The sequence below is a fragment of the Oncorhynchus nerka genome, linkage group LG18, assembly GCF_034236695.1.
Source record: "Oncorhynchus nerka isolate Pitt River linkage group LG18, Oner_Uvic_2.0, whole genome shotgun sequence".
In the NCBI taxonomy this organism is placed as follows: Eukaryota; Metazoa; Chordata; class Actinopteri; order Salmoniformes; family Salmonidae; genus Oncorhynchus; species Oncorhynchus nerka.
Genome location: NC_088413.1, coordinates 58,113,571 through 58,138,952, shown reverse-complemented (window position 1 = coordinate 58,138,952; position 25,382 = coordinate 58,113,571). Strand labels below are relative to the sequence as shown.

Sequence of the window (25,382 nt, the reverse complement as noted above, 5' to 3'; positions counted from 1 at the left end):
TCAGCGGGGAGGAGATGTTGTTGCCTACCCTCACCACCTGGGGGGGTACAATACAAAAACAACAAACGTAACGCGAAAACCTAAACAGTCTATCTTGTGCTAAACCACACAGAGACATAAACAATCAAAGAATATGGCTGCCTAAATATGGTTCCCAATCAGAGACAACGAGAATCACCTGCCTCTGATTGAGAACCGCCTCAGGCAACCATAGACTTTGCTAGAACACCCCACTAAGCCACAATCCCAAAACCTACGAAAAAACCCCATACATAAACACAACACAAAATAAACCCATGTCACACCCTGGCCTGACCAAATAAAGAAAGAAAACACAAAATACTAAGACCAGGGCGTGACACATGGAATAAGTTAGTCCTAAATATTTCAAAAAATAAAAGCGTTGTATCTGGGAAATATCATTCACTAAACCCTTATCCTTGACTAAATCTTGCAATAAATAATGTGCAAATTGAGCAAGTTGAGGTCATTGTCAAAACATGTTGACATAACAGTAGCTAAAATGGGGAGCATAGCTCTGCCTTTTTAACAACACTATCAACAAGGCAGGTCCTACAGACCCTAGTTTTGTCACACCTGGACTACTGTTCAGTCGTGTGGTCAGATGCCACAAAGGGGGACTTAGCTTACCGTTTACATTTAACATGAATAATATGCATGTAAATCTCTCGTGGCTCAAAGTGGAGGAGAGATGGACTTCATCACTACTTGTTTTTGTAAGAAGTGTTAACATGCTAAATGCACCGAGGTGTCTGTTTAAACTACTAGCAGACAGCTCGGACACCCATGCATACCCCACAAGACATGCCACCAAAGGTCTCTTCACAGTCCTCAAGTCAAAAACAGACTATGGGAGGCGTACAGTACTACGTAGAGCCATGGCTACATGGAACTCTATTCCACATCAGATAACTGATGCAAGTAGTAGAATCAGATTTAAAAAACAGATAAGAATACACCTTACAGAACAGTGGGGACTGTGAAGAGACACACACAGGCACAGACACACATACACATGATAAGACAAGCACTCTACACACACGTACACATGGATGTTGTATTGTAGATATGTGGTAGTAGAGTAGTGGCCTGAGGGAACACACTTAATGTGTTGTGAAAAGTGTTATGAAATGTAGTGTCATGTAATATTGCAAATTGTGTATATATCTGCCTTGATGTTGCTGGACCCCAGGAAGAGTAGCTGCTGCCTTGGCAATGGGGATCCTTAATAAATACAAATACACTTTGCAAAGGGTGGCTACTTTGAAGAATCTCAAATGTAAAATATAGTTTGATTTGTTTAACACTTTTTTGGTTACTACATGATTCCACATGTGTTATTTTATAGTTTTGATGTCTTCACTATTATTCTACATTGTAGAAAATAGTAAAAAAGAAATAAAAACCCTTGAATGAGTAGGTGTGTCCCAATACTTCAAAACAGATTGAGCTGTGATCAATATCTTTCTATATCTCCATCTCTCTCTCTCTCAAACACACGCACACGCACTCCACCCTCCCAACAAAGGGTTTATCACAATGACCCCAGAAAATGGTATTTTAGCCCCATAAGACAGTTATATATTTCTTTATTAACTGTTGCACACGCTTCACAGTTATAATATATCTATATCTATTTACAATATATAATATTCACTCAGAGGTTTGGGCATATTCTTTTTCATGATTGATTACAACATCACAGATTTTATTTTGAGATAAAATGGATAGGCGTGCAGTACACTTCTCAGGAGCAAATTTGTTCTTGGTCATATTTCATGACATTTGAGATCTTAGTCCTCAAGTGGTTTACAAAAATACACAACAAGACCAAACAATGAAATAATTGTACTCTCCCAAATGTTCAACGTCATTCATAGTCCTGTACATGTACACATCAACCCACACACGTGCCACTTCTTTATTCAATGAACAATACACAAAAAGGCCAGAATGAAAGTCATGTTAAAGACAGACCTACCACAGTGGAGGGTGATGTGATAGTGTACTGGATTAGTGTGATTGTAAAATGACTTGCAATATTTGATAGATAGGTGAGAGGATGGGAGGGGAATAGAAAACATTGAAACCCCAAGAGCAGCAACTCATTTTATTCTTTGGTTCAGCTGTGAGACAATCAGAAACATCCATTGTATTTTGACATACTGCATTTCTTAATGACAAACTAGTCTGAAAAGGCACAATGACGCCATAAGTCAAGGAATAACGACAGCAGAAGTTACAGGCCTATAAATGAAATAGAGAAACAAGGAGCCCACCTACTCTGAGGGTCTTGATCAGCAGGTTAAAATATTAAGTTGATATGGTCCAGTAGGCCCTTTTCACAGCAACCAGTCAGTTGCTTAAATTGGTTTAACGTAGCTCGTTCTAATGCAGATCCTTACATTGATACTGGAGTATAGGTCTACTTGCTTTGGAGTTATTCATTAGTATGCTACAATGTCAATGACTTGGTGCCAGGTTTTTTAAACACTAAGATGAATGATATGATGTGTATGTTACAGTATATTGCATAGCCTTACATGTATGTTGATTTCATAGTCCTTTTATGATGTCACTATTTAATTCCCTAAAAGTACAAACTCACAGGGGCATACCAACACATTGTCCTATGGAAAAAAAGACAATAGACATATAACTGTACCTATTATATCAATAATATCATTATATACTTAATCCACAGGCGGTCGGTGGCACCTTAATTGGGGAGGACGGGCTGAAAAGTCATCAATGGAATGGTATCGGACACATCAAACACGTTTTCCTTGTGTTTGATACCATTCCATTCGAGCCATATGAGCCGTCCTCCCCTCAGCAGCCTCCTGTGACTTAATACTAAACAAACCTTTGTCTTTTATGTAAATACATTACTCTGAAAATTCCCTCTGTAACCACTGGAGGGAGATATACTACTAGTATAGTCCTGTTACTGCTGCCGTGTCTACTGAGCGCTCAGTACATCCTGGTCTCCACCTAAGGCTTGCAGGGTTGGGAAGTAACTGATTACACGCAGTCCAATTACACTTTTTTTTAAACCTGTAATCAGCTACCAGCAAAAATATTATAATCCAATTACAGATACTTTTGAAAAACTAGATGATTACTTCTTGGATTACTTTAAATTCAGAAAGGATGTTTGTGAATATGTAAATTACACCTTTCTGTTTTCTCAATGACATTCAATTCAAAATGGAAAAAAGGTGCAAGTTTAAGTTTGTTCCACCTGAGCGAGTCAGTCTACAAGTCAGAGACCACTATGATGACACGCCAAATGCATTTGATGGATTCTTTTGGTCTTCTTCGAATGCCTCTTAATGGGAAGCAGATTACGTTACTGAGTTTGGGTAATCTAAAAGTTACGTTACTGATTACAAATTTGGACCAGTAACTAGTAACTGTAACAGATTACAATGAGAAAGTAACTTACCCAACCCTGAAGGCTAGCACTAACTGTACTAATCCATAGTCCATGTATGATTGTACAAAGTTTTATACCACAAGACAAAAAGTTAAATATGACTCATTCAGTTGTGAAAACAAGTTGCTAGTCTACTTAGGAACCTACGTGCCATGAGAGGACCACAAGTATTTGGTTAGTTGGTTAGTCCTAAAGATTTATTAAAACAACATTGCAATTTCATGAATAGAACATTTATTCATAAGTAGACCTATTATTTTTTAAATGGGATCACCAGCAAAAACAACCACAGCAATAAAAAACAACACTAAACAATAATAATCATGTAATAATGCCAAACATATCCATCATGATTGTTAGTCTAAAACCTTAAAAAGTTTGGTCCTCCATTGCACTGCTTCACAGAAACATCTGTCAGGTCAGTTGTCACCAAGGTGTTTTTTCACCCAGCAACATGCGCTTCCTGTAGAACTCAAGTCAGAAAAACTCCCCTAGGCTGGAGAGCCTGTCAGTCACCATAACAACCCAGCTGATTGAGTCTCTAGGTGCAGAGAGACACAGCATTGTGTTTAGAAGACTCTTGATACTGTTAGCGCTGGGCAGAGAATAAATAGAGATGCCGGTTGCAACAGGTGTAGGGCTGCTACTGCAGTTACCTGCGAGGGGGCTGACACCTTGGACACAAACGAGATAGATGACACATTAAAATGTTGGGCATTATTACTGTACATGGAAGTAGAAGGGGTAATGTGGTCGATGGACGGATTTATTTCGTACATTTTCCAGACATCAGTACTCACCTGTCACAATCTTTCACTCTCTGTCTCTCCTTTCTTTTTCTTCCTCTTCCTCTTTGTCTCCTCCTGCAGAAAGACATCAGCAATATGAGCTAAACTAAAGCACATCAAATCAAATTTTATTGGTCACATGCACATGGTTAGCAGGTGTTATTGCGAGTGTAGCGAAATGCTTGTATCAACTGTTATAGAGACAGCAAGATTTCTGTCCCACTCTCAAACTTTACAATGGACGTTATGACAATTGCTATGCTCACCTTTCACTTTTCACCACAACCTTCCTGATTCTGAGAATGAAATATGAACAACACAGATTAATTATATAAAACTCAGTCATATCATTTCACATAAGATCCTATTACAATGCAACTGATTTACATGACCAAAATTATTATTACCAAAGCAGGAAGTCTTTTTGTCTCTTACCTACATTCACATGTCTGGTGCTCCACAAAAGACATCTCAACGTATTCTTGACCCTGTTCCCCTGGCTTGATTTTCAACAACTGAGAATAAAGACAAATTGTTGAACATGTTGCGGGCGGAAAAGTAATAAAAAAATATATATGTTTTGTCCTGGCATGCAAATATAATACACTGATGATCTCACAACATGGCAGCCATCCTCAGAAGGGACGGGCCCTATTACCTGCATGGAGACATTAGAGGTCTGAGTAGGATGGCACTCCAGATTCTCATCACCACAGCAACCAGCGCAGCGCACCAGTGGCACACAGGAGGGACTATAGATGTGCTCCACCTCCCCGGGGTACTCCTGGACCACCTCCACCAGCTTCTCTATGGTCCGGCAGAAACTACGACCCCACACTTCCTGGAACATTAACACTGGGGGAGAGGAGAGAGAGAGGACAGAGGAGAGTTGGTGAGACAGTTGTCCATCACAGGTCATATGAATAGAGGTGATAAGCTCATAAAGCCATTGTACAGAGTCCTGGATGCCCCAACCACATTCACGCCTGCCTCCTGGCAGCTCCACAGCCGGATGGATCTGGACCAGAGAAGAGATGGCTGGTGCTGAACCTGCACGTAGAGGGGATTACCAGTTTCAACACTCTTCAGGCGGGACAGACGCACACTTGCACAATTACAGTGTGCCTCATTAGCCCGGTCTCATATAACACTGCAATTCAACGAGCAGAGTTTTCACACCAACTGTCTGAGTTATGTGTGTGTGTTTTCAGCTTCCTTTATATTTCCCTGTCTGCTTTATAGTTTTTTTTGCCGTAATGTACTCTACTCACTGTCTATGTTATTGCAACCACTAGGGCAAAAACAGAGTCATCTTCAGATCGTTTAAAATAGATTCAGGACACTCATCAAATTTTGCTGCTGAATTTTTTTTATTTTTAAATGTCATATGCCTGGTGTGTATCCTGTTATCATTTGTAAGAAAAATTGTTTGTGTAATACAAGCTTTTCTGTGGGAGCATATGTGTGAAAGTGTCCCCATAGCATCGTCAGGAAAGAAAAACAGGGTCCAACTCTGCCAGAACAAACAGAGAGGAAAGAGAAAACAAACGGTGGAAAAATGTCTATGAACAGAACCTGCCTGGAGAAGAGCTGAGCTGCCCCCCAGGCACCTCTGGGATTTGGCTGACCCTGGGGTCACCGCATGGAGCCCGGCACCACAACAGCTGTTTATAAAAGCAGACAGGCCAGGGAGGGGTGAAGGAGATGTGGTGAGAGACGGGGTTATGGTAGCGTCATACAGCTCTAAAGGCCCATCATTGGTCTAAACATAACTTCCCCACACTTCTCTGTCAGTATCTTGTCTTGATTTTTCCCTGCTGTTTTTCTCTATCCTCCTAACAGACTATAAGTGCAACGATTTACAGTATAGTGGGGGAGAGAGGGCGTGAGGAAGCGTGTGAAAGGGGTGTCCCCAGTACCTCATTCATCAGCCCCTGCATTACCCCTTCTGACAGCTGGGGGAACACAGTGACCTTGGGTAATCCCTAGCTGCTTGTCCTCACTTACCCCCTCAACCCTGAACTCTCAAACCTCAGAGCTGATTAAGTGACCTGACTTCCTCCAACGTAATCAAGGTGCATTTCTTAACGCCGTTCAACAATACCTATAAGTACACTGCTAATAGGTGAATCGATTCAGATTCAGGGGTTTGAGAGAAGACAAGCTACAGAGAGTGCTGTGGTACTTTGTGTCTTTCAGCATTGACATCTCTCACTTTACTAAATGGCTATGCAGCAAGGGAAGACGTTGCTTTGAAATATATGATCACCATTATCTAATTTGTGTAGTACAAATGCAGAGAAAATTCTTACCTCCAGTTGTGCTGTTTGAGCTGGGTGAGGGCGTAATCTGTAAAACAAAACAGACAACGATTTAAGGGTTTTAAAAAAGCACCTGGACACTATAATTTATTTCACAAATAAAACTTTCCAGCCATCACAGACAATATATAGGGATTTGGAAGATCTGCTGTGCTGCCAGAAGCTACACATAAACATTATGCTTGTCTTTGATAGTTACAGTTCTGGAAAGCGTTTCATACAGTAACACCCCAATGTGTTGGCCTGACTGTACTGCAGTACAGCTATGTCCTCTAGTGGTTAAGATTGGAAATACAAGGAGACGGGGACTGCTTGCAGATGGAGCAGCTTTTTCATGATTCCTTCAATGGGAAACTCTGTTAGGCAAGAACCAGATCCAGTCTCTTATACAGCACATCCAACTGTTCCAGTTAAAAACGTGTTTCCTGTGGTGTAAGATTCAGCTCTCTATTTATTTTCCCATTGGCGGCTTCCCCCTCTGTCTTCATTTTTCCCATCATCCAATGATAAACAGTATGCATTTCTCATAGGGTTGCAATAACACAAAACCTCTGGGTGACTCCATCTTATGAGCTCAGGAAGAGAAATGTCCATTTGGTCAAATATCCTCCAGCAGGACCACTGGACAGACAGGCGACCAACAACCTGCTTCCTCAATTTGTCATCTACACCAGTGTTAAGTTTCACAGGCTGGTTGTCTGTGATGAGTACCTGATGACAATTATTTTTGATACACTGTCTGAGTATCGACCCAACTACTGTGTGTGTTACAATGCTGGTCCAACAGTTACCATAGCCTACAATGGGAAAAAGTGGCACACAAGCAAAAAGACACACAGTCAGATGGAATAATGCCATGAGGGCTGTTTTTGACACAAACTGATCATCACAGAAATGCCTTCCTTCCTGTTGTGGACCAGAATAAGTCAGATAGTGAGGATAGTAGCTGTCAGGGGTTTGCTGCCATCAGTCAAATATGTCCAAACAATGTGAAGGAAGAGGAATGCCTGTCCAGCTTTCATAATGATAATCCATCTGTTATCGTGACAGCAGATGCCTGACACGCACACTTCCTCCTAAGTGCCTCTTAGTTTCCTGTGGCAGCCAGGCCTGAGCTGTAGGTGAAGAGGTGGAGGGTTCAGGATCTCTGCTCAACATCAGGAGACATTAGAGATACAGTATAAGAGATATTACAAAGTCACAAGCAGGGAGCACAGAAACCCTCAAACCTGGTAGTTCTCCCAGTATCTCCTGATATTCTGCACACAACCTCCAGGGAACACCTGGTTGTTACTGATCCTTGGGTTAACCACTTTCCCCCAACATAGGCTCGTGGGTAGCCCCCCTGTGGTCCCGTGGGTAGGCCCGTGGATATCCCCCCTGTGGGCCCGCGGGTAGGCCCTTGGGTAGCCTCCTGTTGAACCCGTGGGTAGACTTGTGGGTGGTCCCCCTGTGGGTCCATGGGTAGGCCCCCTGTAGGCCTGTGGGTCTGCAAGTGGGTGGCTTTTGTGTGTTGTCTGTCAAACTGCTGCATTACTCTCCTCTATGAAGGGTTACATCTAACATCAGTTAACCACAGAGTTCACCAGCATTATTGTTAAGTAATTTCCCACTCAGTTGGGCATTGATTAATGTCTTTATACCCTGTCCACCAAATGCCAAGGTCATTCTATAAATCCTTTCCCAGAGTTAATTGGCATATGATTTGGGCCTTTCTTTTGCTTGGGTTTTCGTGTGGTTTGGGAGGGGTTCCACTCCACCACTTCACAAGGGCTTTTTGGCCCAGGGCTGGCTTGCCTTTTGGTGTGTGGTGGGGCTGGGAGAATTTGCTGTGAATTTTCCGAGCCTGGGGTAAGCCTTGAGTCTGGACACAATAAGGCAGCCTCTTGGCAGGCGCAGATTTAGAGATTTGGAGGCCGCAGGCACAGGGGCCTCAAGAGGGGTCTCCAAATAAAAATGTATTACCTTTTAATGTGCCATGAACACAACCAGTCATCATATTTTCATGTAATTGTCAAGCAAATCACTTCAAAAAGTAGGTTACCTTCGCACGTTCATCTATGATAATTCCAGCATCCGAACAGCGACCTGTGTACCCGCCAACTTTCCTTCAATTTGTAAGTGGCTGAAACTATCTCACCGGAGAAAGCATCTGAGCCAGCGAAACATTGTCCCTTTTGTCTTACCATACTGTATGTGGGCCATGTATCTGATGTCTTACCATACTGTATGAGGGCCATGTATCTGATGTCTTACCATACTGTATGAGGGCCATGTATCTGATGTCTTACCATACTGTATGTGGGCCATGTATCTGATGTCTTACCATACTGTATGAGGGCCATGTATCTGATGTCTTACCATACTGTATGAGGGCCATGTATCTGATGTCTTACCATACTGTATGAGGGCCATGTATCTGATGTCTTACCATACTGTATGAGGGCCATGTATCTGATGTCTTACCATACTGTATGTGGGCCATGTATCTGATGTCTTACCATACTGTATGTGGGCCATGTATCTGATGTCTTACCATACTGTATGAGGGCCATGTATCTGATGTCTTACCATACTGTATGAGGGCCATGTATCTGATGCTATCTGGCCAAAAAGAGTATGACATGCCATCTTTTTGACCAGACAGCATCAGCTACACGGGCTACACATACGTGTCCTCTGTCTCTACGAAGATGGCAGTATTATCAGCAGCACCTGTCTTTTTACTAAAGAAATGCGTATTGTATCCCCCTAGAGTTTAAGGGCCTGGGGCTGGGTTTCTAGTAAGCTAACATAAGGAATTGTTTTAAGATGGTCATACCAAGGATCATTTAGCTATTTGATTTAAAATGGTATGACCCCTGTAGGTATAAAGAAAATATATTTTTGGGGGATGGATAAAACTTTCAATTTGGCCTTACTGCTATTAGCCCATAGAATAGCAATGAATAACAGATTCATACATGGAGTCAAAAGTGTAATCAAAAGGACATGTGTTTTGAAGTGTTCTATATCTGAGATATCGTATAAGAAAGCTTATAGAAAATATAAAAAAAGTGGAAATACCTGTATAACTTTTACATGGAAACGCCCTATTCACTTCCCAAAAAGAATTTGGCAGGGTACCGGATTACCTTCAGACAGTCCCGTGACACGAGCGTCATAGAGCACCATCGTGTTTGTGAGAGTCTCATCTTTCCATAGAGGGGTCATCATATTAGTGTGTAGCACAAACCGTTCGGACACTATGTACGCCCAGCTCATGAGGCCCCATTATTTTACTTTTAGATGTGTGTATTGTTGTGAATTGTGATATACTACTGCACTGTTGGAGCTAGGAACACAAGCATTTCACTACACCCGCAGTAACATCTGTTAAATATGTCTATGTGACCAATAAAATTTGATTATGTGAGGCCTGATGCAATTGCATATTCTGCTTTATGGTAAGTCCACCAGTGCTTCTCGGCACCATCTGTGGCTGTGAGCAGGAGCGCAAGCTGCCCACAAATGTTTGGCAGATTAGCAGGGCTGCATGAGGATCCTCACGTAGCAACTCCTTACTTCGTGTGTGTGTGTCTGAGGATGTGAGAAGAGTTTGGGAGATGATTCAGGTTTAAAAAAATACTGGCCCTTGTCAGATTGCAAAGTTACTTAGTATAAACTGGGAAACTGTTCTTAGTCTTGTCTCACTCTGGGATTACCACAGCTTCTAAATATCTACTGTGTGTCTCATTCCCACAGCTTGTCTGAGGCATATAAATTGACCCCCCTGGCGTAGTGTTACACGGAGTGAAACAGGGGAACCCAAGAGCAGACGGGGATGAAGTAACCAAGGTATTTATTGGAGGGCTGAGTATTTGTAGAGGTCTTGATTATGGAACAAGTTGCAACTGGTGGGGATCTGCTCTGACTCCAGCACACCTGTCTCCACCCACACAGACAGAGAGGCGGCAGGTCAAGAGAAAGCAGTAGAGAGCGTTGCAGGAGTATATATGACAGTACTCGACCAGGCTTATCTGGGTGTGAGGAATAGAAATCCCGTAAGAGGCAGGGGTCCAGAATGTGATGGCGGGGCACCCAGCAGCGGTCCTCAGGCCTGTATCCCTCCCAGTCCACCAAGTACTGCTAGCCACAGCCTCGACGGCGCACGTTCAGAAGCCGCCGGACAGTATAGGCAGGATGGTCATAGATGAGCTGCTGCAGGAAGAGACAGGGGATTGGAGCAGATAGGTATAATCAGCAATACATTGAATGTAGGATGGATCCTGAGAGAGGCTGGGAGTTTCAGGCGCACCACCAACGGGTTGATGACATAGTCAATTTCAAAGGGACCAATGAAGCGGGGGGGAAGTTTTCGATGCCACCTTCAATGGCTACCCTGGGGTGGCAGGGTAGCCTAGTGGTTAGAGCATTGGACTAGTAACCGAAAGATTGCAAGTTCAAATCCCCGAGCTGACAAGGTACAAATCTGTCGTTCTGCTCCTGAACAGGCAGTTAACCCACTGTTCCTAGGCTGTCATTGAAAATAAGAATTTGTTCTTAACTGACTTGCATAGTTAAATAAAGGTTAAAAAAATAAAATGGCAGGTCCTTTGATGAGAGCCATACCTTTTGACCCGGGGTGTAGACTGGAGCTGAGGCCCGGCTATGGTTGGCTTGGGACTGGGTCCTGTCGGAGGCACAAAGGGCAGCCCGAGCCTTCCTCCAGGCACGGTGACAACGGCGCGGATCGTCCTGGACAGAGGGAACCGCAACCTCTTGGGCGGGGAACAAGGGGGGTTGTAACCCAGAGCACACACAAAGGGTGACATACCTGATGAGGCATTGATGAGGGTGTTGTGGGCATATTCAACCCAGGGTAGCTGAGCGCTCCAGGAGGAAGGGTTAACAGAGGTCACACAGCGTAGATGCCCACTTAGACCCTCCCCTATAGGTTCAGGTTTTGCGGCCGGAGTCCGCACCTTTGGAGGGGGGGGGGGGGGGGGGTGTACTGTCATGCCCTGACCTTAGAGAGGCGTTTTATTTCTCTATTTTGTTAGGTCAGGGTGTATTGTGGGGTGGGCATTCTATGTTCTATTTTCTAGGTTCTGTATTTCTTTGTTTTGGCCAGGCATGGTTCTCAATCAGGGACAGCTGTCTATTGTTGTCTCTGATTGGGAACCATACTTAGGCAGCCCTTTTTCCCACCTGTCGTTGTGGGTAGTTAACTTTGTTTGTGGCACTTAGCCCTGTAAGCTTCACGGTTGTTCAGTTTGTTTCTTGTTTTATTGGTGACATTTTGAAATTAAAAGGAAAATGTACGCTCACCACGCTGCACCTTGGTCTTCTTCCTGCAATGACCGTGACATTCTGGCTGTGTTGTCGGTGGTGAACTGGCGAGAGAGGGCATCAGGCTTGGTATTCTTCGAACCGAGGCGATAAGTGAGTGTGAAATTGAATCTACTGAAAAACAAGGCCCACCTGGCTTGCCGGGAGTTCAGACATTTGGCGGTCTGGATGTAGGACAGGTTTTAATGGTCAGTCCACACAATGAAGGGGGTTACAGAGCACTCCAGCCAGTGATGCCATTCCTCCAGAGCCAGCTTAACTGCCAGGAGTTCCCAGTTTCCGACATAAAAATGTCTCTCTGCAGGTGAAAGCTTACGGGAAAGTAATGCACAGGTTTTCTGATCAGAGGGGGAACATTGAGACAGAACAGCACCTACCCTGGTGTCAGAGGCGTCCACCTCCACGATGAACTGGAGTTCTGGGTCGGGCTGAGTAAAGACCAGAGCAGAGGTGAAGCGATGCTTGAGTTCCATGAAAGCTGCCTCTGCCTCAGGAGTACAGTGGAACGGAGTGGAGGTGGAGGTGAGAGATGCTGCTAGACGGCTGTAGTTGCGGATGAAACGTCTGTAAAAATGTGCAAACGCCAGGAAATGCTGTAGCTGCTTCAGGTTGGTGGGCGCAGGCCACTGACTGCCATGAGCTTGGCGGGGTCCATATGTAACTGTCTCTGTGCAATAATATAACTTAGGAAAAACACTGTGGCAGCACGGAACTCACATTTTTCAGCTTTACAAAAAGCTTATTCTCCAACAGCCGTTGAAGAACATGTTGCTGGTAAGCCTCAGGGTCCTTGGAAAAGAAATCAGGATGTCATCTAAATAGACAAAAACTAAGCATCCAATCACATCCCTCAGCACGTCATTGACTAAGTTCTGGAAAACAGCAGGGGCGTTAGTAAGACCCAGTGGTGTGGTGCAGTCTTCCAACCATCCCCCTCTCTTATGCGGACAAGGTGGTAGGCATTCCGGAGGTCGAGTTTGGTAAACACCGTGGCACTATGGAGGCGGGCAAAAGCAGAGCTGATGAGTGGCAAGGGGTACTTGTTCTTAACAGTGATATTATTCAGCCCACGGAAGTCTATGCACAGCCTCAGTGACCCATCCTTCTTCACAAAGAAAAACCCAGCACCCATCGGGGAGGAAGATGGCTTGATAAGTCCTGCAGCCAGAGAATCCTGGATGTACCTCTCCATAGCCTTTTGCGCAGGACAAGAGAGGTTAAGCAACTGGCTACTGGGGAGAGGAGCTCCAGGCTGGAGGTCAGTGGCACAGTTGTACAGCTGATGAGGAGGCAGCGACAGGGTGTGGTGCTTGCTGAATACAGGAGCTAGATCGTGATACTCGGGAGGAACTGATGACAGGTCCGGAGGTTCTGGAATGAACTGGGACACAGACAAGGCAGGGGGAAGGGCAGAATGTAAACAATTATTGTGACAAAATGTACTCCAAGTGGTTACCTTTCCGGCGGTCCAGTCAATATGTGGGTTGTGTAGCTTTAACCATGGATGGCCAAGAACCAGGGGCGATTAAGGACAGTCGATTATGTGGAAACTGATCTTTTCCTGGTGATTTCCAGGGAGATGCAGGATGACAGGGATGGTTCTCTCACAGACACAGGCGAGGAGCTTTCCATTGAGAGCGTTGACATCAAGGGGCGAAGCGAGTGGAACAGTGTCCAGGCCCAACGGATAACAACACCTCGGTCCAGGAAGCTCTCGTTGGCACCCGAATCAATGAGGGCAGACAGAGGAAAAGCCTGGCTCTGCCACACAAGGTTGCCTTCAAGCAGGGGTCTGGGGGGGAAGATGGGCAGGCGATTTGGCTCAACAGTATGTCCCCCACTACTTCCGAGTCCCCTCTTTTGCTGGATGCAGGGAACAAGTGGAGACAAAGTGACGAACCTGGCCACAGTATAGGCAGCTACTAGCGCCAATTCGTCATTGCCTCTCCTCTGGAGAGAGACAGGCCTGGCCGAGCTGCATGGGTTCAGGATCTGGACGAGCCTGGGGCAGTCGGAGAAGGAGGGAAAGGCACTGAAGCAGATGTTATGGGACATGCAACCCTACCTACCCTCTCCCTCCGACGCTCATGGAGACGGTTGTCGATATGGATAGCGAGAGAGATGAGTTCAAGTCCATCAGGCTCATCTGGACAAAAACTCAACCTTGAGGGTGAGTGAGAGCAAGTCCGCCGGAGCCATGGCCCAGTGAGACACGTAGATGGAAACAGAAAAGTCAGAATCTTTTGCGTAAAACACTGGGGTAAATCTCAGATGGAAACTTGCCAATGGAGTCGGTCAATGGGCCGGATGCTGGAGGGGGTCTGTCTGTCTGTCAATGGGCTGGTGTTGAGCCAGAGGGCTCCCAGAGAAAGGCCATTCTCACTGTCTGATTACATGCTGAAGGTGTAGCCGGGTTCAAGCTCCTACAGCCCATCTCAGCCCTTCTATGCCTTGCCCTGTATTTGCTGGAGAGGTTTGCATGATAATCTCTTCACATCCGTTTATCAAGTGCTGAGTGCTACTGTACTCTATACTAAACTGCTCCCTCTGACAGGACACTGGTGCACTTCACTGTAAGGGGTATCTGTAACTGCTAATGTGTCTGGAAACTTAGGTTTCTCTTAGGTATTGTTAAGAACAGGTCTTATACCCAACTTTAGAGTACACACAAATACTTTGAAATGATTCACCCTCCCTCCTGCATTATGAAACAACTCTGGCTGCTGCGTGTTCCCTCCCTCCCTGGGTCAGACATGAGGGCCTGCCTGAGCTGCACGCTCCGTGCCCTGTGCTGGTGCTGCATGCTCTATACACTACGTAACTCTTCTCTGTCCCGACTCCCACACAGCTGAGATGTGTCATCGTTAACCTCTCTCTTCAAGCCGTCTGTGGGAGGCAGGGAGGAAGTTTAAGGAGCAAAAATAAAATGAAATGGAGACTAAACAAAAATGGTCATTTAGGACTTTTTGGATGTGAGTCTCAGATGAGATGCGGAGATGCCCTGTTAGTTTATTGCAATGACTGTACTGATAATTACAACCACATGAATCACAACAATTTGGTACATAATGACTGAACTACAGACAAAAACTACTTATTTTGATTCCTTGCACTGAGAGGTCCAGGAATTAATGGGAGACTTGGGCAATAACTATGACATTTGAAAAATGAAAAGATGAAAAGTCCCATGAAATGGGATAATATTGTTCAGGAACAGCCCTGTGTATAACCTCTTATGAGCCCTGCAAGAAGTTTTGCCAAATCAAATCACATTCCTGTTCATAACACACATCAAAGACTTAATAGCATAGCAGCAGGTCCAAATAGACAAGACCTCTTCCTCCCCTGAGAGGGGTTGTAATGGTGGAGGTTACACTGAACTTGATTACATTGTCTGTCTGTCTCATCTCCTGTTGGACTGTCAACCTGTTACAGTACAGTGTGAGCTGGCCAGACATCACAGGACAGAGGAGCCAGATTTAGAAACTAGAAAGAGATAGTATAGTAACAGGCCCGCTTGGGACAATAAGGCCATCTTCCCCCATGTCAGACTTGATAGGGGAGTGAAAGCAAAAATGGCAGTTGATATTCAACAGACACACACCAGCCGCAAAATATCACAGTGATAGTGTGTCTCATTACAGTGTAGAAAAGACACAGGACAGAAGGGATCATATTCCTTCTATGTCTTTCACCTAAGCTTGTTCAAGGAAAGGGACAGGGAAGGGGGAAAGGCCAGGCACAATTGAAGTTGCTCTGAATCTGTGGCAATGCCATTGTGGGTTGACAGGCCTTGGATGTGTTTCAGGTCAGTGAGTGTAGGGGTTAGGGGGGCTAGGGAAAATCCAGCCAACATCCCACCCCCACCTCAGGACCCAGTCCAGTGGAGCACAGGAGCTACCCTCCTGGGGTGCCCAGGCCCAAAACACAGGGGCCACTGGACCACTTGAACGGTGTCATGTTGTAGGTCTCCTGCTGAATGGTGAGCCTGCCTCTAAACTTGAGACCACACTAGCAAAGCAAGAGACAGACAAACAAAAAAATGGACTAATAATTCCCTTATTAACTGGGTATTTTTTCCTTATGAGCATTTCCTCTTAAACATTGGATTCCACAAATCCATGACTACTGTATAAAATGAAATACGAGGCTCATCAATGAGTCGGTGTAAGGCCGTATCCATCGCCACTGGCTGAAAGGGAGAGTAGCACTCTGTTTTGTATACATTAGGTGAACAGCCCCAATGACAGCAGCCCCCCTGTGGGTCTGACACTGTCCAGCTGGAGCTCTAGGATGGTCAGATCATAACTCCATGATCAGAGAGCATTCCCCAAACCCCACTAAATCAACACACATGGAAATATCTCAGCAGTATATGCAGCATATTCAGGATGCATTTTAGGATACAGGTGAAATATAAACATTGTAAGATCATTAAAAAAACTGAAGAGACAAAAAATCAACTCATTAAAGAGTAGTGCTTCTTGGGCTTGTAGTGTGTTCAAGATTTAAAAAGTCTTCTAAAGTTTGTAATTTCCTCTTTCCAAACTTGAATGTAAATGTATCAACCTGTACAAAAATGATGCATATCCACATAATTAACATTTCCTGTTGCTGCTGGATTCTTTTCTGCTGTGGCAAACTGGCTCAAATTAAGATCCTACATCTGTAGGGAGAATCCTAAAACCCTACTGTATGTTTTGCTAATGGGTTTGTGATGTATTCATTTGATGAAGGGTGGGATTACTGTCTGGAAGAACACTGCTCTGAAAACCAAAAGCTTTAAAATGGAATTTACCAGTAGTACAGTACTTTACTCTGTGCAACCTACAAGACAATTAGCTCTATAGGTACAAGGTAGGATCTTAATTTGATCACCCTGTTGCAGGAGGGAGGTTTTGCAAAGTATTTGAGGTTTAAAGAGGCTTCCGAAGTTTGTAATTTCCACTTTGAAGTTTCAGACTTGAGTTTCCCTTGAAAAATGTATCAACCTCTAGAAAATTGTCCATTAATTATATAATAATAATATAATTCACATTTCCTGTTGCTGCAGGATTGTTTTTCTTGCTGTAGCATACTGGCTAACATTAAGATCCTACATCTGTAAATGCCTATTTAAATGTGTTAAATGCTGTAAAGGCCTATTTAAACGTATTAAATGATGTTTTAGAGCTCATTTCCCCCATACATTCCATATTTACGCTAGAACACACACACACACACACACACACACACACACACACACACACACACACACACACACACACACACACACACACACACACACACATCTTCAGATAAGGCTGACCAGCGGTAATTGTGGTCCTTATTACAGTAAATGGTGTACACCCTGTGTAAACCATAGTAAATTACAACCAGATGGGAGATTAAAGTCTGGTGAGGGGACTGCTGCCCTGAGCACCACTGCCCCCCCCCCCTCCGTAGGAGGAAGGAGAAATCCATATTTCCTGATTGTGATTGCACTTCTCCCCTGGGACGGGTATTTATAACTAAAGAGGAGTAAAGGGGGGCTCTTTGTCACTATAACAACGTAGCAACTACAACAGCCATGACAGCCAGCAGCTCCCTGCCATTGCATGTCCAAACAGTCTGGCATGCTCATTCACTTAGTCTGGATCACATGAGCTTACATGAGGAGGGAGTTAGAGTAAGGTGGAATTGATCTGCGTGTGTGTGTGTGTATGTGTATGCCTAAGTGCATGATTTTGAGTTTGTGATCCTAGAGAGAGTTGTCTGCTGTGTAATCTGAAGTCTCAGGTGTTTACTTTGTGGCCTGGCTGTGTTGGCTACCACAGTGCCAGTGTATAAATGGCTGCATCTCTTCAGTATCGGCCGGGGTAATTGGCTGTATGTGACACAGATGGTCAGACTCAAGTATTGTTTTGCTCCGAGTGTTGATGTAAAGGAAACACCTGTACAGAATAATCTCCTCACTCACTCACTCACTCACTCACTCACTCACTCACTCACTCACTCACTCACTCACTCACTCACTCACTCACTCACTCACTCACTCACTCACACTAACAGCACCGGGCACTGGAGGCCATGCTTTCCTCTGTGCTCCAGCTCAGGGACGCTCGGGAAATGAATCAACTGTGAAATGTTATGATAAAGACCTTCCCCCAAATCAGAGGATTGCACTCTCTCACAGAGTCAAATGAGGTAAACAAGGAGGAAAATGATCATCTAACACAAACCCTCTTCTTGGAATGGAGACAGTGGAACCGTCTTGCACCCGTTCCTTCATCATAGAGGCTTTTAATGCACAGATAATCCACTATAGAGGAGAACATTATGAAAAAGCTCCTGCTGTCGTGAAATTCTTACTTCCTCATCCACATCCAACCATCCTCATAGAGAATCTGTTATAAGGAAAGCAACATCATTGAGACCATTCCCATGGTTTTGTTAGCAGGTGTTGAAAACTGTCTTACTGTCAGGGCAGCGGGCCGATTGGAGTGCAGTCATCGGCCCTTAGTGTGAATGCAGCTAGTGCAGACAGGATGTCAGTGCTGGTACACAGCGCTGCTGTTGTTATTTTACACTCACCACAGTCAGTACCCTCCATCTCTGTGCCCAGGGCAGTAAGTGCTAATAATGCATATAACAGGAAAGACAGAGCAGGAAATATATGGAATGTGAGCAACACAACTGGTAGATGGCAAACATGGGGAATGTGTACCTTATGAAAGAGGGGGTTGATGACTGGATGATCATCAGACAGTGAGACAGCCAGGCCACCACTGTTCAAAAGGGAAACCCACCCGGACTGTATTGAGATAACCCATCTACAACTCTGACTGGCTCTAATAAATGGATCACTGACCAAAAAGTACACACTTAAACATATGCACACACAGAGAAGCACAGACAGACACACATTCATTCACACCAGCACCTGTGACAGGTTTGCTTCCGTCCCTCTCCTTGCCCCAACCTGGGCTTGAACCAGGCACGCTCTGAACACATCAACAATGGTCCTCCACGAAGCATCATTAATGATCACGCCACAAAAGCGAAGGAAAAAATGACCACAAGGTCTCAGATCGAGTGACGTCACCGATTGAACGCTACTAGCAAGTACTGCTAACTAGCTAGCCATTTCATACCGTTTACACAGTCAAGCACAGCACAAGTTCCTTTTTAGGTGCACCTTTGTTCATATGAAAGGAGCAGGATGAGTAATCGGCCCAGGTTTGTAAACACTTCTCTTCATGGCCCAGTCAGCCTGAACTCTCATATTGGACAGGAGTCACAGTGAGAGTCATAAAAAAAACTTTGTCAACAGTGGCAGCCACGACACTGACGAGAAACCATCATCATCAATTAAGAGTGTATATTTCAGAGAGGAGAAACACTCCAACCTGAAAGAGCCAGAGCAGGAGAGGGACATTTATACATGGTCTCCCCAACCACATGGCCAATGTTTGCTTTTCCATTTTAGTTGGCCTGCCTGAAGAATGGTTTACTGTGGGCCCAGCAGGGTAGATACCTACATCCCAGACCTCCTCTTCACATAAGCAGAATGACTCTGTCCACTCAGTGTATCCTAGCTAACCCTATTGAGGATGACCTCAAACAGCACACTGTGTCCAAAGCATAAGCACTTTGTTAAAGTTTTGGTACCTTGTTTAAGCTTGCTCAAATAGGCCATTACCCAGAGTACATCCAGACATGGTACTCAAGTGACACGTCACATTCAGTAAGATTGAATGTTTCTGGTTAGATGAAGACGTGCAAAAAGACACATTATGATCTGATTGTTATCCTCAGAGCTTAACGCAGGGAGTTCCCTAGGAATGCTGCATGTGATGAATTCATCATGAAGTGTGTGGGATGGGGAAGAAGGAGAAAATCCTGATAATCCTCCTTTGGCTACTGTGTGAGACGTCTGGAAATAATTTATTTCTACATGTCAAAGCAGCATTTCACAACTCCTAAAAGGGTAAGTAAAATGCCTTACCTTGGAATAACTGCAGGAAGATGGTTTTACACTCATCTGACAATTTTGCGGTAATCTGGAAACATAAACTGGACCAACACTACAGCACTGTGGATAAACCCTCAGGATTTACCCGGCAGTCCCTATAACAGCATTGACTGTAGTCAGCATTAGCAGGGCAGAAGTTTAACAGAAGCATTCCAGCCAGGCCCTCTCCCAGAAAAGCACTGTTTTAATGTAGTACAGTATAGCAAGGTGAAAAAGTATAGCAAAGATATAAACGCAACATAATGAATCATACTGAAACATGAGGTGATGGTGGCAGATGAATGGCACGACAATGGGCCTCAGGACTCGTCACGCTATCTCTTCGCATTCAAATTGCCATAGATAAAATCAAATTGTGTTCGTTGTCCAGAGCTTATGCCTGCCCAAAACATAACCCCACCTCCACCACGGGGCACTCTGTTCACTACGTTGACATCAGCAAACTGCTCGCCCACACGACACCATACACATGGTCTGCGGTTGTGAGGCCAGTTGGACGTACTGCCAAATTCTCTAAAACGCTGTTTGAGGCGGCTTATGGTAGAGAAATTAACATTCAATCCTCTGGCAACAGCTCTGGTGGATATTTCTGCGGTCAGCATGCCAATTCCATGCTCCCTCAAAACTTTAGATATCTGTGGCATTGTGCTGTGTGACAAAACTGCACCTTTTAGAGTGGCCTTTAATTGTCCCCAGCATAAGGTACACCAGTGTAATGATCATGCTGTTTAATCAGCTTCTTGATATGCCAATTCTGACAGGTGGATGGATTATCTTGGCAAAGTATAAATGCTCATTAACAGGGATGTAAACAAATTTGTTCGCAAAATTTGAGAGAAATAATATTTTTGTGCGTATGGAACATTTCTGGGAACTTTTATTTCAGCTCATGAAACATGGGACCAACACCTTACATGTTGCATTTATATATGTTTTCAGTGTTTATTCTAAAGGCTTCCTTTACTGTATGTTGTATCTCATGGTTGTGTAGTTTACATTCCCCATCTGTTTCCAAACTGGGGACACCAGCTGAACCTGATACGTGTTAAGAGAGCTGGATTTTCTCACCCCTCATGTTTTGACTAAGCAGGCCATGAGCTGACCATGTGGATTAGTATTTATGATGTGGCGGTCCCTGTCTTTGCCCCTGTCCCTGCCTCTCCGTAAGCCCCTGCCTCTCCTCTGCCCCTGCCTCTGCCTCTCCGGTGCACCTGCCTCTGCCTCTGCCTCTTCTGCCCCTGCCTCTGCTTCTCCTCTGCCTGTGCCCCTGCCTCTCTTATGCCCCTGCCTTACCCCCTGCCTCTTCTGCCCCTGCCTCTCCTCTGCCTGTGCCCCTGCCTCTCTTCTGCCCCTGCCCCTGCCTCTCCTCTGCCCCTGCCTCTGCCTCTTCTGCCCCTGCTTCTCCTCTGCCTGTGCCCCTGCCTCTCTTCTGCCCCTGCCTTTCCCCTGCCCCTGCCTCTTCTGCCCCTGCCTCTGCTTCTCCTCTGCCTGTGCCCCTGCCTCTCTTCTGCCCCTGCCTTTCCCCTGCCCCTGCCTCTCCTCTGCCTCTTCTGCCCCTGCCTCTGCTTCTCCTCTGCCTGTGCCCCTGCCTCTCTTCTGCCCCTGCCTTTCCCCTGCCCCTGCCTCTCCTCTGCCCCTGCCTCTCTGGTGCACCTGCCTCTACCTCTCTTCTGCCCCTGCCTCTGCCTCTCTTCTGCCCCTGCCTCTGCTTCTCCTCTGCCTGTGCCCCTGCCTCTCTTCTGCCCCTGCCTTTCCCCTGCCCCTGCCTCTCCTCTGCCCCTGCCTCTCCGGTGCACCTGCCTCTGCCTCTCTTCTGCCCCTGCCTCTGCCTCTCCTCTGCTTGTGCCCCTGCCTCTCTTCTGCCTCTGCCTTTCCTCTGCCTCTGTCTCTCCTCTGCCCCTGCCTCTCCTCTGCCCCTGCCTCTCTTCTTGCCTCCCAGACTCCCACTCTCCTACTGACTCCTGTTACTGTAGTAGCCAGCCAGCCAGTCTCTCCCTCTGAGTTCTGACCCAGGGCTCTGTTCTGCATGGAAACCCCAGAGGGACGTGCAGCTCTGGTCGCCCCATGCTTCAAGCGCAGCTGAGTGCAATGAAACTCAAGTCTCCTCATTCACACAACGCCTGCTGGCACAGGGCAGCCACTGCAGTGCCATTCAGACCAATAGGCAGAGTCAGTCTATGAACAGTGAGACAATGGTTGTGAATGGGCCCTGGGAGGCGACCTGCTCTGCATTAAACATGAGAGGCCAGTGTAGACAGAGCCAGCAATTGCTCACCTTAAGAGGAAGAGAGAGACTGAATGGGTTCTCTGATGCAGGAACACATCTGCCAATGTCCGGTGGCACGTCCACCTATAAGTGTTATTGCAGCATGGCACAAGACTTTGAATGGGGCCTCACTATCAGTTCCGGGAAAATGTATTGCCATACATTTTGGGACTAAGGCTAAAGTCGGACATCGCCAAGGCAGAAAATACAGACCAGCTTTGTGATAATAACTATACTGTATAGTCACAGAAGACATTATTGTGCATTCTCCGGTTATCAAACAGAGAAGAAAGATGGAGAGACAATTACAGCTTGTAGCAGGTGAGGTGAAAAGTGCAGAGAGGTGAATTTCTTGTTACTGCACTTTCATGCCATTTTGACCAGAGTGACATTGCCAAGTCTCTAAGCATCTAACAGAAATACCCGGCTCTGATACTCATACCTCCCCTGCCTTCCTGGAGGTGGACATTTGAAGACAATGGTTTTCTTTTCTAACTCTGAAATTGGCAGATGAAATTAATTAGGCTGAGGGACAGAGAGAGTGGTCAGAGGCAGGCAGAGTTTCATCTGAACCGTTTATAAAGAAATCAGTGAACATACTGAAGATATCCATTACTGCATATCATTCATAAAGTTTTTCAATTAGCCTGGAACCCCTGTGAAAACCTCGAATGTCTGAGGCAGAGAGGGATGCAGTTTGTCACGTTCCACCTCATGACTCAACTGTTTCAGCATGGCACGCGTTCAAAACGGGATCATAGTATCAAGACACAATGAGCCATCACACATAGTGGTCTGAAAGGCTTCTGCTGAGCCTGTTAGAAAGAAGTGTTCGTCAAGTTCATAGATAGGCTAATCTGATATGTCAATACCAGCGTAATAAAAACATATATATAGATATTAATATTATCCTGTTAATAATGTGAAAAACTATAATCATAATTGTCGTTATAATCATACAAATAATCATTTATTAGGCCTATCCTCAAATATATGGGCCAATCATGTGCCGCATTGATATATCGCAATAAACTGGATAGCCTGGGCTATGAATCGTATCTTGAATAAAAATTTAAATGATTATAACATTTGTATTGAGTTCTGTATAGCATATTGAAGCATAACATACCTGAGCAGGTGAAAGCTGAAGTTGGAACGTCACCGCAATCTGGATGACGAACGAAGCAAAGGGTTTCATTTCGTGTTTCTTGTCAGAAGGCCAGATGATGAAGTTTTACAATGCAAGCGAAATCCACCAAAGTGCAGATAAACCGCGTAGATATTCTGGTAATAACCCTCCAGTCCAGAGAAGAAATTGCAGAGGAGACACTTCTCGTTCGTTCCTTCTTCAATAATCGTGAGGCAATGAGCGCGTCGTCATGCGGGATAAGTGTAACCTGACGAGTCGACCAGGCTACAGAAAAATGCTCTCAGAAAGTAGATTGATATGCATTTGTGTAATCTAATATGCAAAAACAAAAAACAAATGGACACAAAAAAAAATACAGTAATATTGTTGCCTTTTTAAAGTTGCTTACAAAAACCAAATATATGTTAAGCAGAACTGTCTACCAAATCAGCAAGTCCAACAATCTATAAATATCTTTCCAAAAGTTGCAATTATATTTACATTCAAAAAGTGCACGATGAGCCAGCTGTCACACTTTGTAACCTGGTCAATTTGAAAGGTCTTCTTGCTCTGTTCATTTCCTGGTAAAGTGACATACTTGCTATTAATTGCCTCTCACTGCCTCTCAACATGTTGCCCATTGAAATCCCCGCCCCTCCAGTTTCCCTCCATCTCCCTCTAGCCTTGATACACTCCTCCTTCTCTCCTCCTTGGAAATACTTAATAGAACTCGTGGAGGTACAGTATATGCTGTTGTCTTATGGGGTAGAGTTTTCCATTCATAGCCCCAACTTCTTGATAATTGTATGAAACCTTTGACATTTGTTGGACAGTTCAGGCTCCTCTCAACCATATGTCACTGTTTAGGGAGACTAAAATGGTCCCTAATTGTCAGGCTGTTAGGATGTAGACATTACAAATTTGCCAACATACAGAATGAGTGTCACATTTTCATTAGAAAGGACACTATGTTCTTTGTCACTGTCAAACTATATATCCTCTTCGATCTCCCCACCCCAACCCACTCCATAGTCTGATTTCATGGAGACTGATTAGTCCCACAATGCAACAAAAAAAGAAATAGTGTACCACCAAGGCAGCTTTTGTGAGAGTATGTTATTGTTGATGTTGCACAGTTGATCCATTTTCAGTCTCTTGGGTATGAGAATCCTGGTACTTCTGTGAGATACAGAAGGTTCTTGTCTCCAACCATGACATCCTCTGGCTGAGAAAGTGTCACTGAAAGTACTCAGGATGTACAGAGTCATTGGAGCAAAGTAGACTTGTATATTCCCTTTTAACAGGAACATTTAATACCCTTCTCCATGGGTTCAGGATCCAGGATGCATGGAGGTTTTCTCTTTAAGAGAGATGGGCTTTTATATTTAGTTGGGTCTGGGAAAGGGAGATTCCTTGACTGTTGACACAAAGAGTTAATCTTCTGTATGGGACTCCTGTGTTTGCAGTAGCACAGGAATGCAAGGATTCTTCACTTGTCTTCCACACATTCCTCCAGCAGCGCTGAATGATTCCACCGCTGTCCGCTATTGTACAGACCACACTTAGGATGATGGTGTTTGTAAACATTTTAGACACTCTGAGGAGACCCAGCAATCCCACCCTACCACCACCTACATGCCCACCCCAGCTCAACGGACCATGGGTCAGTGCAAATGGACATGGATGATAAACAACTCCTCCTCAAAGAATGCCATAGAATTACAACACAGATGTATATAATCATGTCCACCCTAAGGACCACCACGAGCCACTCCTGTTTGGGCTGTCAGATTCTTTCTTCATAGCAATATTCATCTTTATATCTAGTCATCCAAATATCCTCACTTTTTTACCAAAACAGCACACTGGACAGGATATGTCCCCAGTATCCTATATCACACGTACACTTCAGCCAAAACACGATTATGGAACGGTTTAACTCAAAGATTCTTTGTGCTTCTCTATTATTCATGCATTCAAAATCTGAAGCATGTTGGTGAGAAATTTGATAAAGTGTATTCCAGACAACGTGTGGAGGGATGGGAACAAATATATAACTCCTCAACGTCCTAA

At 44.7% G+C, this 25,382-nt stretch overlaps 1 pseudogene; it reads right to left on the bottom strand.

Moving 5' to 3' along the window:
* Window positions 1-1,928: 1,928 nt before the first annotated feature.
* On the bottom strand, window positions 1,929-23,898 carry LOC115146644 (placenta growth factor-like; annotated as a pseudogene).
* Between the last annotated feature and the right edge of the window lie 1,484 nt (window positions 23,899-25,382).